The sequence below is a fragment of the Eptatretus burgeri genome, chromosome 3 (assembly GCF_056783735.1).
Source record: "Eptatretus burgeri isolate ZD-2024b chromosome 3, Ebu_testis_v1, whole genome shotgun sequence".
NCBI classification, from domain to species: Eukaryota; Metazoa; Chordata; class Myxini; order Myxiniformes; family Myxinidae; genus Eptatretus; species Eptatretus burgeri.
Genome location: NC_140963.1, coordinates 139176400 through 139196896, shown reverse-complemented (window position 1 = coordinate 139196896; position 20497 = coordinate 139176400). Strand labels below are relative to the sequence as shown.

At 43.3% G+C, this 20497-nt stretch overlaps 1 protein-coding gene across 7 annotated transcripts in view; it reads left to right on the top strand.

The window, feature by feature from the left end:
• The window catches only part of PHLDB1 (pleckstrin homology like domain family B member 1), a 137595-nt gene that overhangs the window by 64115 nt on the left and 52983 nt on the right, over nucleotides 1-20497 (top strand). The window lies entirely within an intron of this gene.

The window sequence follows — 20497 nt, the reverse complement described above, 5'->3', positions numbered from 1 at the left end:
AGAAACTGTGGCAGGACTTTAACGGTCGACATGAGGGTCTTCAGAACCTTTTGAGGCCGACTGATGCGTTTAACAGCTGTGCTGGGGTCTTCATTAGTCCCCTGAACCTTGAAGCAGGCGGTTTGAGTCACCACGAGCAGGTTATTGTTGTGAACAGATACATTGATCACGATGATGACAAAACCCCAATGACGAGTTGAATTTGATGTAATGCCATGTTGTAAGGACCATGGCGGTGATATTTTACAAACCTTCAGTTGTCATGTTCCACAATTGAGGTTGATGGCTGCAGTTGTGGATTTTCTGCCTCCTTGGCTTATCCTGCATTGTTGGGGAATTCCTCCCAAACGACGAGGCCTTCCACTGACATGCTTTTAAGGTCAACAACCAACTTTGGGGCTGTGCTCGTCATGCATTTACACAACTAAGCTATAAACCCATGTCGAATTTAAATTTGTATAAACCAGGTGTAGTTTTCCTCCTCGAGGGGACCTGTTAGATTCAACCTCTGAACAATGACACCTTCGAAGCAACTCCGCTACCTTATGTACAGGTTTCAATTGCGTGATACCTGGCCGTACCTTTACCGAGCCACGAGTAATATGAATATACCATGCTGGGAATTGCCAACATGAATTGTAAATAATAAGTTAAATAAAGTTTCCAGTGATTGGGTCACAAAGTGTCAGGTAGGGTGGTGCGGAGCAGATAAACTCCATCTTCAGGAGGATGGCCCAGATTTTAAACACTGCATCCAAGAGGTTTAGGAGAGACTCTGTATCATGCTCGAGTTTAAATCTGTTTTCCTAGTACCTCCGCAAATAAGGGAAGAAAGATTACATTGGTGAGGAAACGTACAGCTGTCAACTGAAGTGATGAGTTATCTCAGTCACCATACTTTGATGAGCTGTCCGAAGTGTTGGGTTAAATAAGAAGTGCTCTACAAACCTCCCATCCGGTATACCCAGGGTATATTGCAAACCTCCAATCCGGTATACACAGGGTGCATTGCAAACCTCCCATTAATTTTACGTATGGTGCATTCCCAAACTCTCATTCATTAATACTAGGAATTAATTCCCAAACTCTCATCTTGTAAACCTCCGAATTCATTCCCAAACTCTCATCCAGTAAACCTAGGAATTAATTCCCAAACGCTCATTCAGTAAACCCAGGAATTCATTCCCAAACTCTCATCCAGTAAACCTAGAAATTAATTCCCAAACTCTCATCTTGTAAACTTTTGAATTCATTCCCAAACTCTCATCTTGTAAACTTTTGAATTCATTCCCAAACTCTCATCCAATAAACCTCGGAATTCATTCCCAAACTCTCATCCAGTAAACCTAGGAATTCATTCCCAAACTCTCATCCAGTAAAGCAAGGAATGAATTCCCAAACTCCTATCCAGTAAACCTAGAAATTAATTCCCAAACTCTCATCTTGTAAACCTTGGAATTTATTCCCAAACTCTCATCCAGTAAAGCTTGGAATTCATTCCCAAACTCCTATCCAGTAAACCTAGAAATTAATTCCCAAACTCTCATCTTGTAAACCTAGAAATTAATTCCCAAACTCTCATCTTGTAAACCTAGAAATTAACTCCCAAACTCATCTTTTAAACCTAGGAATTAATTCCCAAACTCTCATCCAGTAAAGCAAGGAATTAATTCCCAAACTCCTATCCAGTAAACCTAGAAATTAATTCCCAAACTCTCATCTTGTAAACCTAGGAATTAATTCCCAAACTCTCATTCAGTAAACCTAGAAATTAATTCCCAAACTCCTATCCAGTAAACCTAGAAATTAATTCCCAAACTCTCATCTTGTAAACTTTTGAATTCATTCCCAAACTCTCATCCAGTAAACCTCGGAATTCATTCCCAAACTCCAATCCAGTAAACCAATAAATTAATTCCCAAACTCTCATCTTGTAAACCTAGGAATTCATTCCCAAACTCTCATCCAGTAAAGCAAGGAATTAATTCCCAAACTCCTATCCAGTAAACCTAGAAATTAATTCCCAAACTCTCATCTTGTAAACTTTTGAATTCATTCCCAAACTCTCATCCAGTAAACCTAGGAATTCATTCCCAAACTCTCATCTTGTAAACCTAGGAATTCATTCCCAAACTCTCATCTTGTAAACCTAGGAATTCATTCCCAAACTCTCATCTATTAAAGCTAGGAATTAATTCCCAAACTCCTATCCAGTAAACCTAGAAATTAATTCCCAAACTCTCATCTTGTAAACCAAGGAATTCATTCCCAAACTCTCATCCAGTAAACCTAGGAATTAATTCCCAAACTCCAATCCAGTAAACCAAGAAATTAATTCCCAAACTCTCATCTTGTAAACCTAGGAATTCATTCCCAAACTCTCATCCAGTAAAGCAAGGAATTAATTCCCAAACTCCTATCCAGTAAACCTAGAAATTAATTCCCAAACTCTCATCTTGTAAACTTTTGAATTCATTCCCAAACTCTTATCTAGTAAACCTAGGAATTAATTCCCAAACTCTCATCCAGTAAAGCTCGGAATTAATTCTCAAACTCCAATCCAGTAAACCTAGGTATTTATTCCCAAATTCTCATCTTGTAAACCTAGGAATTCATTCCCAAACTCTCATCTTGTAAACCTAGGAATTCATTCCCAAACTCTCATCTATTAAAGCTAGGAATTAATTCCCAAACTCCTATCCAGTAAACCTAGAAATTAATTCCCAAACTCTCATCTTGTAAACCAAGGAATTCATTCCCAAACTCTCATCCAGTAAACCTAGGAATTAATTCCCAAACTCCAATCCAGTAAACCAATAAATTAATTCCCAAACTCTCATCTTGTAAACCTAGGAATTCATTCCCAAATTCTCATCCATTAAAGCTAGGAATTAATTCCCAAACTCCTATCCAGTAAACCTAGAAATTAATTCCCAAACTCTCATCTTGTAAACCTAGGAATTCATTCCCAAACTCTCATCCAGTAAACCTAGGAATTAATTCCCAAACTCTCATCCAGTAAAGCTCGGAATTAATTCCCAAACTCCTATCCAGTAAACCTAGAAATTAATTCCCAAACTCTCATCTTGTAAACCTAGGAATTCATTCCCAAACTCTCATCCAGTAAAGCTCGGAATTAATTCTCAAACTCCAATCCAGTAAACCTAGGTATTTATTCCCAAATTCTCATCGAGCAAACCAAGGAATATATTCCCAAACTCCTTTCCAGTAAACCTAGAAATTAATTCCCAAACTCTCATCCATTAATCGTAGGAATTAATTCCCAAACTCTCATATTGTAAACCAAGGAATTCATTCCCTAACTCTCATCCAGTAAACCAAGGAATTAATTCCCAAACTCTCATCTTGTAAACCTGGGAATTAATTCCCAAACTCTCATCCAGTAAAGCTCAGAATTAATTCCCAAACTCATATCCAGTAAAGCTAGGAATTAATTCCCAAACTCATATCCAGTAAGGCTCGGAATTAATTCCCAAACTCTCATCCATTAAACCTAGGAATTAATTCCCAAATTCTAATGCAGTAAACTGAGGAATTCATTCCCAAACTTTCATCCAGTAAACTTTTGAATTCATTCCCAAACTTTCATCCAGTAAACCGAGGAGTTCATTCCCAAACTCTCTTGTACTTGCATGAATTGCCTGCAGACAGCCAGAGCTTCTATTTTGTGAGTCCAGTGGAATTCCACACATGTTTTGTGGTTTTGGAGCTAACAAAACTTCAAAAGTAAAGCATGTTCTGAATGGTAAACAATGCTGGATAAGATTTAACTATGTGAAGCTCTTTCTCGAACAGCGCTTCCAGTGTGTAACATGGACCGGACGGGATGATGGAGTTGGAACATTACCCTACATCCCTCAGTGACCTTTTTGTCATTTATGAAATCGTTACAGTTGCATCTTTCACTCAGAACTCGAGTGAAGCCTCTATTGGGAACAGATCTTGGAATGGTTGGGTTTGAAGGACCAATGATTGGTGGCGAGGAGACGATGATGGCTCCTCAAACGCAGCGATGAGAGATTGTATGTCTGAGAGAACGTAATATCTAAATAACAGGTTGTTTGTAAGTTATAAAGAAAAAGGTCAGGTTACCCGAAAGCACTTTGTTTACCCTTTCATAGTTTGTGTAGTTCAGCACAGACAGAGTGTTGAGCGGAGACAGTCTGCAGGTTTGTTGAACATTCTCCAAATTCTTTCATACCTACCTGAACCCGGCCAGCTGGACACTACGGCAGTCTGGTCTCCTGTTGTCTGATTTTATGATCTTTGTTTAGTCTACCCAGTACCCGTAGCCCATGCACTGAACCCCCGGGTGTTGCTGTGTTGTGAGTTGTTTTCATAAGGAGGACCTCTGGTTTAATCTGAGTTAAATATTATGATTATCGATGAACATCCCGCGCTTCACGCAAATGACACCGATGGGTTTATTTTTTTCCCCTCGCTCATGTGTTTTTTTTCTTTTCTCTTCATCGCTGGCTTGATTGTCAATTATGAAATACAGTACTGTATATCTAAAACGATGAAAGTTCACGCCATCATGAGCACTTGGGATTCTTCAAAGGTTGTTGTGCAATTCGCTTTTAAACATAAAATAACCCACGGGATAGCTCCAGATTCCTTGTTTTTTGTGCACCGATGATGTCATCATCCACATGCATAAACTTGTTGAGGAAGATTATATAAATATATATATATAATTATATATATATGTACAATATACATACATGTAAATAAGCAAATACCACCTGTTGCTTCGCTGATGGGAATACCGGGGGGGGGGGGGCGGGGGGGGGGAGAGTGAGAGAGGGAGAGAGTAAAAGAAAGAGGTGTGATAGGAGAGCGCTGCATTGTTTAGGTTATGTTTTGTTGTGCTGTATGACCACACACACACACACACACACACACACACACACACACACACACACACACACACACACACACACACACACACACACACACACACACACACACACACACACACACACACTTCCCTATTTGCATCATACATCTGTTCCTGGAAAACATCGTTCAAATAGAAATGATTTAAATTGAACTTTAAATCCCATCAACTTTGAAATGTATTAAAGGGGGAATGTGTTACTGACCAGAAAAAGAATTGTGGAAATTTTTCAAAGAGTAAATTTTTATTATTATTATTTTTTTTTTTATACATTGTTAAGGCTTGCATGAGAACTAACACACACCACACAGCAAGGGGTACATGAAACAAGAGGGGCGGGAGAGGGGAGGACAAAACAGTGGGGCACAGAGACATGAGGAGATCTGTTGAAGGGAGAGGGATAGGGTGGGGAACATGGGGTATACAAGATGGACATTACAGGGACTTTCAGGAAGGAAAGCAGGGAATTTGAAGGAGGTGGGTTTGGGGTGGATTAACGGGGGTAGAAAAGATCGAGGATTTGGATGGGGGACGATAAGAGGTGGTGGTGAACAGCTGTGTTGAAGGCCTGGAGGGAAGAATGGGATTGAATAGAGTGAGGGAGTTTATTCCAAAGGTGGGGAAAAAGAGGAATGAAAGAGTGAAGGTGAGCAGTCATTCGTGATTTTGGTAGTTTTACCAGAAAGCGGTTTTTGGCAGACCATGAGTGCCCTGCAAAGATATGGTGGGGACAAATCGCAGACGGAGCGAGGGGCGGGGGGGGCAAGACTGGAGAGGAGACGGTGGAAGACAGAAAGACCACCGACCTGCCTGCAGTGAGAGAGTGAGAGACCCAAAGACTCAGCCTCATCGTGGGAGATACCGATGACCCGAAATGCCTTGGTTTCCACAGCGTGAAGCCCAGAAAGGTGAGAGGCAGGAGCGCCAGCCCAGAGGAGAGGGCAGTACTCCATCAAGGTTGCGGATGAAAGCTTTGTGGTCAGGAGCTCAGGTAAGCTGAGGAAGGACTTTGCACGACGGAGGATTCCCAGTCGACGACTGGCTTTGGAGTCCAAGATGGAAATGTGGCTTTCCCAGGAAAGATCATGGCAGATAGTGAGACCCAGAAGCTTCAATGAACGGACTTCCTCCAGAGGATTGTTGAGAAAGTAGAGGGGGGGGGTTCTAAACGGTCCTTTCGGAGAGACAAAGTGAGAGTGTGAGGATTGAGAGACATGTTCCATGTGTTGGACCAGTTTGTGTTTTTATCCAGATCTGCAGTGATTGAAGAAGCTGCTGCTTGCTGGACTGAGGGATGACAGATGGTACGACAGAGGGTGGAGTCATCAGCAAAGAGATAAAGAGGATTTTCCAGAGAGTCGGAGAGATCATTGATGAAAACCAGAAAAAGAACAGGGCCCTGAGCGCTACCTTGAGGAACTCCAGCCTGGACAGGAAGAGGGGATGAGAGAACTCCATTGAGGGCCACACGTTGACTGCGACAGGAGAGGAAGTCTGCGAGCCATGAGTGGAGATGGCCTTGGATACCACAGGAAGAGAGTTTGGTGAGCAGGGCAGGGTGCCAGACCGTGTCAAAAGCCCGTGATATATCTCGGGATATGCCTCTGATTTCATGTCCGGCATTGAGGACCTCCATCCATTGATGGGAGAGTCGAAGCAGAATATTCAGGGTCGAGTGACCTGGTCTGAAACCAAGTTGATGATCGGAAATCAAGCCATTGGAGAAGAGGAAGGATATTATTGTAATATAATACATCGGGATCTGGTAATCTTCTTTTTTCCGATGCAACTCATGGCTTTGAGTTGCATCATTGACTGAGGGTTTGGCAATGCTGCTGATGCAGTGTCCCCACCGTGCCCACTGCTCATGCCTCAGAAGATTTATTTGTACTCAATGAAATTACACTTTCGGCGCAGCCCTTTATATTTTCTTCACTCAATATAACTGTCGGAACAGTCGAAAAATTTAAGTTTAATTTTTTTGCTAATTTCACATGTTCTTGTGTAAATATGGAGATGGTGGGAAAATATGCTTACCTTTCTTAACTAAATATGCTTATCTGCTTAGTTATAAGAATCGTTATTTCTTAAATTTTCAGATTTCAATCCAGATTTCGACACTTATTTAGTCCACGAGATCCGATTCTCAAATCCGAAATCATATTTTGATTACCGGTAAATACTTTAACTAGTCCGTGAAAGTGGATCGTGTTTCCAAGGCAAGTCATTTTTCGTAGGCCAAATCGAAATGGCGGCTAAGACACCTGTGAGGTGAAGTTGCGCTGACCAAGGATAAGCCTTTCATGAAGGTAAGCCGTTAATTATCTTCAAAAGGGGTGTTTAAGTTCGCCCAAATACCCAGTTTTCATTCATGCACTCTCTTGGAGCTCCCTTAGTATGCGTGCAAACTTTCAGGCACCTCGATTTAACGGTTTTGGAGTTATTGAGTACACACATACACACACACACACACACGTTGCCGGGCAACGCCGGTCCCTCTTCCCACCCGAACCCCTACATCCTCCCACCCCACCCCTCCCTCCAGATTCGCACCCCTTCCCCTCCCTCCTCCCACCTAAAATCATCTGTGAATTGGAGCAGGACCAGAATGCTGTGACCATGTGCTCCTTTGACATATCCAGCCTGTTCACGAACGTTCCTCTCCAAGAAACCATCAATATATGCATCCTAGCAAACTTGAACCAACCTCGATCTCTGAAGTGGTCGTTGTGGAAATCATGAACGCGGTAACATGAGCAGTGGAGTTCAGCTTCAATGACAACATATATACGCAAGTAGATGGAGTATCAATGGGATCAACATTTGGTCCGCCGCTCGCAAACATTTTCGTCGGCTTTCATGAGAAGCGTGTTTTCCATGAATTGAACATCTGCTTTCTCCGACATCAACTTGGCCTGGGAATTCATTCATAGAAACTTGCTCTCTCTTATGCACAGATTTATCCCCTCTCATCTTCAGTTGTCCTACCCTTCCTCCCACCCATGGTACACCGAAGCTTGTGGAGAGGCAGTTGGCCTGAAACAACTTGTCTTTGCCGGATGGAAGGCTAATCCAACTGAAGGTAATCTCAGTTCCTTCCACAAAGCTCAGAACAAGTGTGTGTCTACCCTCAGGAGAGCCAGAAAACAACATCTTTCCAATCTCAAGTCTGAACTCTCAAACCTGTCTCTCTCCTCCAAATCCTGGTGGCATCTAGTTAAGTCTGTTTCTGGTGGATGTTCCCCTGTTACGAATCTGGAAGCCTTGTGCACACAGACAGACAGCAGTCCCTAAGAACAGTTATATCGGTAAGTGTGTGTTTCTAGTTAGGGTCCCATCCCTTGTCTAATGGGAATTAAATGTTCGTGCGCTGCAGAGTTATTTTGATAGTTAGGGTTTTCTTTTACAGTTTTTACACCCCGTATCATAACAACAACAACAACAACAACACCTTCGCTCCATCCTGACGCCATAACGCTTGCGGCATTCTTCGCGCGCTCGCCAGCAAGCGCGTGCGTGGGCGGAGCCTAACATAGGCATGGCAAACCTCTAAGCCAATCGACAAGGAGCTGGCGCCTCACCCACCCCATTTCCGACTCAGCACCATCGCCATTAGGCACATGGCCAGAGGTGAGGAGGTGGGCGGAGGCACAAATGCCTCCGCTCGGGACTCCGCCCAGAGGGGTGGGAGTTGCCCCGCCTACCGCGGGTCTGTCCAATGGAGGCCTGCCAGGGAATCGAGCGATGGGTCTGACCAATCGGGAGGCGAGTGGTCGGGATAAGAAGCCCCTCCCTCCTGAAAAGAAGTGTGGTGGTTTTCGGGACGAGCGCGAGGAGGAGGATTGTGCCCCGTCTGCTCTCATCTCGCTGGCGCTGATCTTATCTCATCTCGCTGGCACTGATCTCGTCTCGTCTCGTGTCATCTCGCTGGCGCTGATCTCGTCTCATCACGAGGCTGGTCTGGTCGCATCTCAACGCGGCTGGTCTCATCCTGGTTCGCTCGTCTCGGCCAAACCGCACGAGGCGGGAAGGTCCATTTTGTTTCTTTTGGGTATGCGTCTGTCTGTGGGCCTGTCTTTAAGTAGGAATTGTTAAGTGCTTTTGCTGTACATTATTTGCATTGCTTAGTCGGTTTAACTCTGCCCTCTATGTGTTCCTTCCCCACCTATTGTAAATAAATATTCCCTTTATTGAATGTTGCAGCTCGTCTTTGTCCCTTCCTTCATTGGCTTAGTACGGTGCATGTTGGGTGATTAAAAAGGCTGTTGCTGCTGTCGATGTACATTTGGACCGACGGGACCTCAGTAACCATCCGCTCTGGTAACGCACGGGTAGAGCACGCTAAGGACTCGTCCTGTTCGAGCCCCGTCGAGGGTGTGAATCCCTTGGTAGCTCGCCACGTGTGCCTCTAGGTATTTTGAAGTTTGGCAAATGACGCTGTACCCACGCAGTTGATTTATTGACAATTCACGGTCCTGTGAGGGACCTGTACCTTTGGAGTTATCCGAGGGTAACGATCTAAAATCCGGGTGTTCGGTAGAGCAGACTATACTGCTCCATCTAGCGGTTGCACTCGTCGCCGAAACTCGGCTCTGCAACACCCCCTCCATCTCCTCCCTTACCTCAAATGGCCGCACTGCTGATACCGCACGTGAAAAGGCTGAATGCCTAAACTCCATGTCTGCTTCTAAATCTTGTGTCCCAAACCTTTCTGTACCCACCTTACCCAGTTGCACCTTGCTATTCCTGGACTCTGTGACCTTTTCTCCTGACAAGGTGGAGAGTTTGTTGTCAAACCTCGACTCAGATTCTGCAACCGGTCCAGACGGCATCAGCCCACGTGTCCTAAAAACCTGCTCCTCTGCCCTTGCTCACCCTCTCTCTGTTCTATTCACCCTCTCATTTGCTCAAGGTCATCTGCCATCTGCTTGGAAATCAACAAACATTACTGCCCTGCATAAAAATGTGCAAAAACAGATCCCTTCAACGACAGACCAATCAACCTACTCCCAATCATCAGCAAGGTTATGGATTCCATCATCACTTCAGACTTTAAATCCTTCCTCTTTCCAATGGCTTGATTTCTGATCATCACTTTGGATTCAGACCAGGTCACTCTCCACTGGATATGCTGCTTCTGGTCTCCCAACAATGGATGGGATATCCTCATTGCCAGACATGAAATCAGAGCCATCTCCCGAGATATAGTGTGTGTGTGTGTGTGTGTGTGTGTGTGTGTGTGTGTGTGTGTGTGTGTGTGTGTGTGTGTGTGTGTGTGTGTGTGTGTGTGTGTGTGTGTGTGTGTGTGTGTTCGATACAGTCTGGCACCCTGCCCTGATCACCAAACTCTCTTCCTATGGTATCCAAGGCCATCTCCACTCGTGGCTCGCAGACTTCCTCTCCTGTCGCAGTCAACGTGTGGCCCTAAATGGAGTTCTTTCATCCCCTCTTCCTGTCCAGGCTGGAGTTCCTCAAGGAAGTGTTCTGGGCCCTTTTCTTTTTATGGTTTTCATCAAAGATCTCTCCGACTCTGGAAAATCCTCTTTATCTCTTTGCTGATGACTCCACCCTCTGCCGTACCATCTGTCATGCCTCAGACCGGCAAGCAGCAGCCTCTTCACTCTCTGCAGATCTGGATAAAATCACAAGGTGGTCCAACACGTGGAACATGTCTTTAAGCCCTGACAAATATCACACACTCACTGTGTCTCTCCGAAAGGACCATCGGGAACTCCCCCATCTACTTTGTCAACAATCCCCTTGAAGAAGTCCTTTCATTCAAGCTTCTGGGTCTCACTATCTGCCACGATCTTTTCTGGGAAAGCCACATTTCCAAGCTGGTTTCCAAAGCCAGTTGCCAACTGGGCATCCTCCATCGTGCAAGGTCCTTCCTTGGCACACCTGAGTACTGCTCTCCACAGCCTGATGGAGTACTGCTCTCCCCTCTGGTGTGGTGCTCCCACCTCTCACCTTTCTCGGCTTCTCGCTGTGAAAAAGAAGGCATTTGCAATCACTGGTATCTCCCGCGATGAGGCTGAGTCTTTGGGTCTTTCACTCTCTCACCGCAGGCAGGTCGGTGGTCTTTCTGTCTTTACCGTCTCCTCTCCAGCCTCGCCCCCACCCCTTGCTCTGTCTGAGATACGTCCCCCGTCACCCCCCCCCCGTATTTCTGCAGGGTGCTCAAGGTCTGCCAGCATCCCCCTTCAGATAAAAACACCAAAATCAAGAATCACTGCTCACATTCACTCTTTCATTCCTCTTTTTCCTGTCTGTGGAACAAACTCCCACACTCTCTTCAATCCCACTCTTTCCTCCAGGTCTTCAACACAGCTGTTCACAACCATCTCATCTTCCCCCATCCAAAACCACGATATTTTCTACCCCCCGCTAATCCACCCCAAACCCATCTCCTTCAAATTCCCTGCTTTCCTTGCTGAAAGTCCCTGCAGTGTCCATCTTGTTTACCGTGTGTACCCCGCCCCATCCCTCTCCCTTCCACAGATCTCGTCATGTCTCTGTTCTCCACTGTTTTTTTTTTTCCTTCCTTCTCCCACCCCTCCTGTCTTCTGCTCCCCTTGTTGTGCGTTTCTGTGTGTTAGTTCTTCTATGAGCCTCAACAGTGTTTGCAAAAAATAGAAGAAAAAAAATTGCGTTACACCTCCGGTATTCCATCGATATGTGGAGGACACGTTTGCAATCTTCAATACTCCAACCTCCTGCAATGACTTCCTCCTACGTCTCAATGCTCTCCCTCCTGCATTAAAGTTTACGTTTGAGATCGAGCAGTCAAATGTACTTCCCTTTCTAGATGTGTTAGTTGAGAAGACTGAGGATGGATTCTTGATGACAATCTACCGCAAGGCTACCTTCACTGGGCAGCACTCATGATGGGACTCCTTTAGCTCAACACACCCCAAGATTGCCCTTACGAATACCCTTGTTAATAGTGTGTGAGTCATACGTTCGCACTGCTGACTTGCTACTGAAATTGAGCGCATTAAAACCATTCTCCGTGACAATTGCTACCCTGAGCGACTCATCTGTGGGTTCATACAGGCCAAAACTGCAAATCGGTCAACGGACACTGTATTTGGACCAGAAAAGTGTCCGGTTTTTCTTGAGCTGCCATGGAGAGGTAAAATCTCTCAAAAGTTTTAACAACAGGTGAAACGGTTAGTTTCACAATGTTACAACTCCGTTGTAACGAGAGTGATTTTTTTTTTACTCCCCACAAATTTCTCCCCTCAGTCCAGAAAGATGTTCTCCCGACCACAAAACTGAACAATGTTATTTATGATTTTCAGTGCCGGTGTGATGCCAGGTACGTAGGTCGCACATCACTCAGACTGGAGGATCCGATCGAGCGGCACATTCCATTGGCAATCTGGAACAACTTGGAGACTGTACATGTGAGATCCTGTACATGTAAGATCCCGTACATGTAAGATCCTGTACATGTAAGATCCCGTACATGTAAGATCCTGTACATGTAAGATCCTGTACATGTGAGATCCTGTACATGTAAGATCCCGTACATGTAAGATCCCGTACATGTAAGATCCCGTACATGTAAGATCCCGTACATGTAAGAACCCAACAATAATGCCTGCTCAAAGTGATTCTGCCATTGGTCAGCACCTCAAGAACAATCCCGAATGTGCCCAGGACTATCACGCTGAAGGGTTCCAGATTGTGGCACGTGCACGTACTGAAGCACATTTACGTGTTCGTGAAGCCACATTTATACAAACACGAGCTCCTGTTCTTTGCAAACAAAAAGAGTGTTTGCAAACACTGTATCTGTTCTGACCTGGATCCATCGAAAAATGGGAGGTCACGGGTTCCCTCAGTGCCTCAAAACCATGCTATGTACGCTTGCGTCAGTAACGGTCCAAAGAACCAATCCCCAACTGTCTGAACAAATAAATTGTTCCATTTTGTGTCTGCATATCCGGTATACTTGAGTGTGTCCTGACCAGCTGCAAGACAAAAATCTTTGGTAATATCTGTTCTTTTTTCTGCTATTTATATATGTATATATATATATATTAAAAATATATACAAAGTATATATACAGTATATATACTAGCAAATACCACCGGTCACTTTGCTGATGAGGGGGGTGGAGGGGGCAGTGAGGAGGTGGAGGGGGAAAGAGAGAGGTGGGAGGTGAAGCGAGGAGGGAGGGAAAGTAAGGAGGTGTTGGGGAAGGGAAGGCTGCCAAAAGGCCCGGTCACACCTTGACATTTTAGCCAGCGATGGCAACGTATTAAAATGTATGTAAAACGCTGACTTACGTTGAACTTTTGATGTTTTTTTTTTAAGATTCGGACGTATTCATAACGAGTTGGTCGTATGCATAACATATTAGTAATGGACACAGAACGTTTCGTTGTGTTATAGATAACTTATACCAACGAATGCTGAACCTGTTGTCGGCCTACACAACCGATGCCCAAAGATAGTCTAACTTCGGCATAGCGCGTTGCACGCATCGCCAACGATGTCGTGACGTAGCCTATTAAAAGGCTGACGCACAACGATTCGAATCATAACTGCCGTAGAAATGGAAGTCTCAACATCGCGGTCACACCTTGGCGATCTTGCCAGCGTATGCCAACCTAAGAAAAATGTGTCTAAAACGTTGGGGCACGTCAAATACGGTATGAGTAAGTTTGGTATACGTGAGTACAACGCTAAAGTACGCTATCATACGTCGTAGTAAGTAGAGTACGTCAAGAAATTTTAAACATGTTCAAAATTTTACGACGTACTCGGCGTATGACACACGTTCTGCATGCGATGGGGATAAGTTTTACACACGATATGTGGACGCTTACACACGTCCACAAAGGTTACTTATAAGCTACTCATAAGTCGAAACACGTCGCGGTAATGTCTTTTTTACGCGAAACCTATTTCTAACTTGTGTTTGACGTGCTTTGAACCAATTCTTTACGTAGTCCCAACACACATCGACGTATGTAGACGTATTCCAATGACATCTTCCGGTCGACAAAAAAAAATAAATGAACGTGTTTCTAGCTTACAACTGCCATATAAAGACGTGTTCCCAGCGGTTTTGGGAATTGGTATGTAAAAATGCTGCTCATAAAAGGGGAACCCAACAGTGTTTTCGAGTCCTTTTTGAGTCGATGTCCATGTCAGCAGTAACAGTATCAGTATCAGTATTAGTATTAGTAGTAGTATTAGTATTAGTATTAGTATTAGTATCAGTATTAGTATTAGTAGTAGTTTGTTCATGTTGGCGGTAGTAGGTGAGTATGAGGGGGAGGGTGTGGGTTATGATGGATCGTCCTTGCGTCCGCGTGTCCACGGGTAGGTTCATAGGCTGCCACTCAACGATTTAAATGGCTGCATCTCCACTATTGAAAGTAGATGCTTGCGCTCAACAATTGGATTTTTTTTACACTCAACGACTTTTAAACGGAACCACTCTGCTATTTTCATTGTTTACAATGAACAATTTAAATTGCTGTCACTCGCCTTTGTTTTTTGACGCTGGGGTTTGGAAATTTGAAGCGTTTCTTCTGAACGTGTTAAAACGCTCAAACTCGACTATTTTAAATAGATGCTGCCGATGGACAATTGGAATCATAGCCAAGCTAGACATCGAAGTGTGAACATCCTCGTCATGCCGAAGAAAAGTTTGAAGAATGCTGCAAATAAGTGTCCTGGCCGTGGCCGTGGACGCTGACGCAAGGACGATCCATTATACCGACGTCTTTCAGCCTACGAGTAACTTAAATGTAACGTCTGTCGATGTGTGGCAACGATCGCGTAACGTGCCAACAACACGTTAATCATAGGTTAGAAATAAGTTTCGGGTACGCTAAACATTACCTCGGCGTGTCTCAACTTATGATTAACTTACAAGTAGCATGTGTTGACGTCTGTCAACGATCGCAGACCGTGCATACAACTTGTGGCCAGCGTAGCGGAACGTGTGAGTCATACACCGGCATACGTCGTGAAATTTCAAGCATGAGAAAATTTGAGGACAACCGAAAAGTACAACGTTTAAAGCCAGCGTACAACGACGTATGGCAGTGTTTTTCAGCGTGCTCTCAATGTTATCAAAACTTACCCATAACGTATTCAACGTGTGCCAGCGTTTTAGAAAAAAAATTCAAAAATCGGCATACGTTGGCTAAAACGTCAAGGTGTGACCAGGCCTTTACGATGGAGCATTAATTACGATTCATACTGTCTCATCAAAATGATTCTGCATCGAATAACATTGATGATGGAAACAAAATAATGTCTGAAATTCATTTTCTACCTGTCAGACGATAAATACCACCTGGAGACAAACACCACCCTGACATGTCCGGAGACAAACACCGCCCGGACAGAACCACCATCCAGAGACGTATGGAGATAACTACCATCCAGCCATAACCACCGTCTGGATACGTCCGGAGATAACCAATGTCCAGATACGTCGAGAGTGAGAGGAGAGGAGATAGCAGAGAGAAAATTTTATGCTTTATGAAACATACACACACACACACACACACACACACACACACACACACACACACACACACACACACACACACACACACACACACACACACACACACACACTGCAGTAATGCTTGGCCGATATTGGCTTATTGGAGTCAATGTGATTTTCGACTACAGTACGTACTGCATACAACCCAAAAAACTTGAGTAGCTTCCACCCTTGTTTGGGGGGAATTTCAATAAATAAATTATTTTATTACAGACGTTTCAGGGAGATGTGCATAAACATTAATCTTTATAAACAGCTGCCAATCGTCATGTGATGGGTGGGAAAAAATTGGCTCTCTAATTTAGAAAACACGATAATCCGTCAAACGGCTCAGAAATCGGGCGTCATCAAATATATTTTACTTTGAAACTCGCAAAGAGAAACATTTAACCTTTGTGAAGCACACCGAGTCATATAAAATAACAAATTGTTTTAGAAACAACCACGAGGACAAAGAAAAACGTGATCGCTCGTATGCTGCTGAGGTTTACAATTAAAACCTCCATCATCATCATCATCATCATCATCATCATCATCATCACAAGATACGGGATGAAACTTTGCCACCATGGTGCCCGTAACCAAGCATGCAGGCATGCACACACACCGGCGGAGAGTCCATTTACAGATTTAAATCTAACCACACATGTACCTCTACCTTGTCACAACTGCCGACTGTACACCCTGATCGGGGCACAAACTGTTCCACTCTTGACTGTAGTGCGCTCGTCAAGTGGCTTAAGCACTCAAGGAAGCACTCCCATTAAATGGTTGATAAGACACGGCTGCCTTGCCAAGCAATAGCAAGCTGATTGGTAATGGCAAAAAACTTAACAGATTTTCAGTTATTTAATGCACATGATCCGATCCTCCAAACTCAAATTATATTTCTATTATGTACTTGAATTAGTCTGTGAGAGTTGATTGTGAAAAATTGCATCTAATGCATAAAATCTCTCCGAGCTCCTAATTTGAAAACTCTAATACTTATAAAAGTGAAGTATACAGAAATTCGTTGGTATGTAGATGAGGCATTCGGTGATATCGGTGAGGAAAGTGGGGAAAAAAGCGCTTTATCATTCATAAATCATTGCAGTCTGTTCCAACTCGTATTGAAATAAAAACCGGACACATGCCGAGGCTCGGAGTCTTTTGGCCTGAGGAAGCCTGCTGTGAAGCTGGTGAAACGTCGCCTGAGACCGGGTCTGCTTTTGCTTATTGCTCAAATTAGTGGAGTAGATCAAGTTTTACTCTTGGTTGGCAGCGCCTTCTTCTTTAAAAAAATAAAAAAATAAATATATATTTATATAGTCACATGACCCCATCTTGAGTTCTCCATCCTTATATTGAACAATGAATGATTCAGCGTTTTGGTGATAGCAACACTCAAGAAAACATGCCTCCGCCGACCTTTCTCAAGAGTGGTCAGCAGAGGTACGTTTTAGTTTTCCTCGAGAAATTGTGGGTGAAGTCAGGCGATCTGTCGGTTTTGCTGATTCTAGAGGGTGGGATCACTTTTCAGTACTCAGACCATGGAAAGAGCAAAAAAAAAGGAAAAAAACCCCGAGATCGGTCAAAACCGGAAAGTCTTCTTCTCGCGTTCATAAATAATAATCATCTTCAGCCGATGAATTTCTGATCTGCCTCTCTCGATGACGATGACTCTGGTGCCATCTGACAGAGTTTTGCTTGGTGCAGCATCCTTTGCTGTTGGAATTTTAATCGCTTGAAAGGATTCCACGAGAAGTACCCAAAACTGCATTCCTTTGTGAGGGAATACGAAGGAATCAGAGGGGTGGGCGGGACTACGCCTGTCAAGAGGCCTGATGGCGACGGGGCCCCCGAGACACATTTGTCCTCGTGCCAATATGTGGGTATGGTTAATGGTGGAATTTTTACCAGGAAGTCGGTGACAGAAAGTACATACCATTTAGAATGTTACATTGTCTATAAAGTATGCACAGTACCATTACAATGTGTGCACATCTATAAGGTTTGCACTACAACATTTGTAAATCAGTAACGGAATGTATATGTATATATATATATATATATATATATATATATATATATATATATATATATATATATATATATATATATATATATATATTTATATATTTATATTTCAAAAAAGTAAAGAAACCAGCAAAAAAATTTTTTTAATGAAAAAGGATATCGGGATGTTACTCCAAAAATAATGTAAACAAGGTAGGGACGGTCACAAAAAAGTGATCACGTGAAACCATCCCTACATCTTTCTTTGAATAATGGTTGTCCCTAGAAATTGAAAAGTTGGGATGAAACACACACACACACACACACACACACACACACACACACACACACACACACACACACACACACACACACACACACACACACACACACACACACACACACACACACACACACACACACACACACACACAGTCTTTTATCAGGATAACATATATATATATATATATATATATATATATATATATATATATATATATATATATATATATATATATATATATATATATATATATATATATATATATATATATATATATGAATATCTCAATCTGTTCCTTATGCACGGCCACATCATTTTTGCGGCACACTCCATCGTTGGGGTGGAGAAAAACTTTGGGTGGGATGTACCATGGGCCATGTGGTTGCGGCCTCAGATGCCGAAAATTGAGGTCGAAGTGACCAATTCTGTGGAGCAATTTTTTGGCAAACAGGACGACCAATTGCTCCCTTATCTCACTGCCCGATATTGCATCACCATTTGGTGGTGGGTGGTGTTCTTAGTTCAGAGCTTTGGTTATGAGTGAAACAAACAGTACAACACATTGAACCTTTTTTGAAGTCCATGAAACAATTTAAATTCACAGATTAACTTGAACTGTCGCTGGGGATGTGTTATATATATATATATATATATATATATATATATATATATATATATATATATATATATATATATATATATAGTTTGCCCATATGGGTATGGATTGTGCTTCATGATATAAGCTACAATCTGTAAAAGCATCTGGTTAATGCACGCAACCATTTGGCAGGTGAAACACCTGTGAGAAACACTGCAGCTGAGAATTTACCTTGGACAGGTTTCCGCTTCATCAGCATGTACGTTTTTGATCTTCAGTCATCACCATATGTGGTACTCCCACAATATGAAGAACTGTTGTGGGGGCTGGTGGGATTCGGAAAAGGGGAGCGGGGGAGACGCAGCATGTCAGGGTCTCAATGCTTTGTGTTTGCCTCTATTTTTGTTCCTAAAAAGTCATATCTTCCATCCACATGCACGCTGATGTGTTCGATTTGGGGGCCGTCAATTCTTTACACATGCAGAATTTCCTTTCGTGCCAAGACAAGTTATCATAACACGAGTTCCCTTTACAAGGAATTGTGACCCATCAAAAACTGCACTATTATTACAAACTTATGGTTGTTCATCCGTGCTCTATCCTGTTCAATGGTGAGCGTCAAGCAAGGAAGCAGCACGTACAATTCGTCAAGTTTTTGGTGTGACTAGGTCGAGGTTCGAACCACTGATCTCCCAGAATCAGAGCGGACACTCGAACCCTTATTCCACCAAGGCTGGTCCTGATCTTGTAAAGTTGCGTTTCATTCACAAGTGTCTTCTCCATTAGGCTCGCTCTCGTGGATTTCATAAAGATATAATTTGACATGTATAGGTTACCCACAAAATGACCATACTATGGAATGTCCCATTGTAGGACAAATTGTTCAGTGTTTTTACCTGCACAGAGTGCTTTAATGAAGGTGTTTGGTTCATCCACCTCAAAAATAAAGTTCCCAAAGAGAAAAAGCCATTTCTGAATGACCCACAGAGCCAGCCTTGTGTGAGGTTAACGGGATGTCTGAGGCACTGCCAGCACGACTAGGCCTGTTTAACCGTACAGCGAAGGTCTGTGTTTGGGCCTAGTGCCGTTCAGGCCCGCCCTGTTGGTGTTTGGAGCATTGGAATGCCTGCGCAGACTTAGACAAAGGTCCGTTCTGTCTGAAAAGCGTAGCCAGCGGTGTGGGCGAAGCTGGGAAAAGATGACGATTTTGGCCCTTCTTCAAAACGCCCCCTCCTCGGTCTTAAACCATCTCTGGGGCGAACCACGAGCAACTTGTATGAACTTCGAATATTAACGTTCTCATTGCGATTGTTATTATTCTCTTTCATGACAATGTTACGGTGTTATCCTTGCCGTTTAGTTGAATGTGTATCAGATTCTCACTTTTACTACTACCGTAGGTGATTTGGGCAGGTATTCGTAATTTCTTCAGGGTGCCGGCGATAGCTCGCCTACTCTTCCTGAGACATTGAGGGTTCTTCAACATTTAGCAGCAACTGGTGTTGGCACAGGGGTCCTCCAGCTTAACGTCCTTCTGAAGGATGGGGCACACACACACACACACACACACACACACACATCGGTGCTTTGTCCTGTCTGCAAAACACCAGTGTGGCAGTTTACAGCTGGATCGGGATTTAAACTCTGGCTAAACACCCGATGGAGAGTGTGCATACGTCTATGGCTCTAGTCTATCTCGCCAGCCCATTGGCTGTTTACTGCATGATGACATTTAAAAAATAAAATCAACAACATGATCGAAAAATAATCAGATTTACTGTTTTAATGCTGCATGACAAAATCCTTGTTAGGGAACTTTTATTTATTTATTTGTTTTCGTTACCGGTTCCCTACCGGTTTCACCGGAGGGGACTGAAGGTTTGCTCTCCGTCCGTCCATCCGTTCGTCTCACCTGTGGTTTTTCAGACATTTTTCCCATACTCCTTCACATATTCAAGTGAAATTTGGAACAGTGCCTTCAGAAAATATTCCCGCCCCTCAATTTTTTTTTCACATTTTGTTGTGTTACAGCGTGAATTTAAAATTGGATATAGTTAAAAAAAATTGTCACTCATCTCCACAAAATACCCCATAATGACAAAGTGAAAACATGTTTTTAGAAATTTTTACAAGTTGATGAAAAATGAAAAGCTGAAA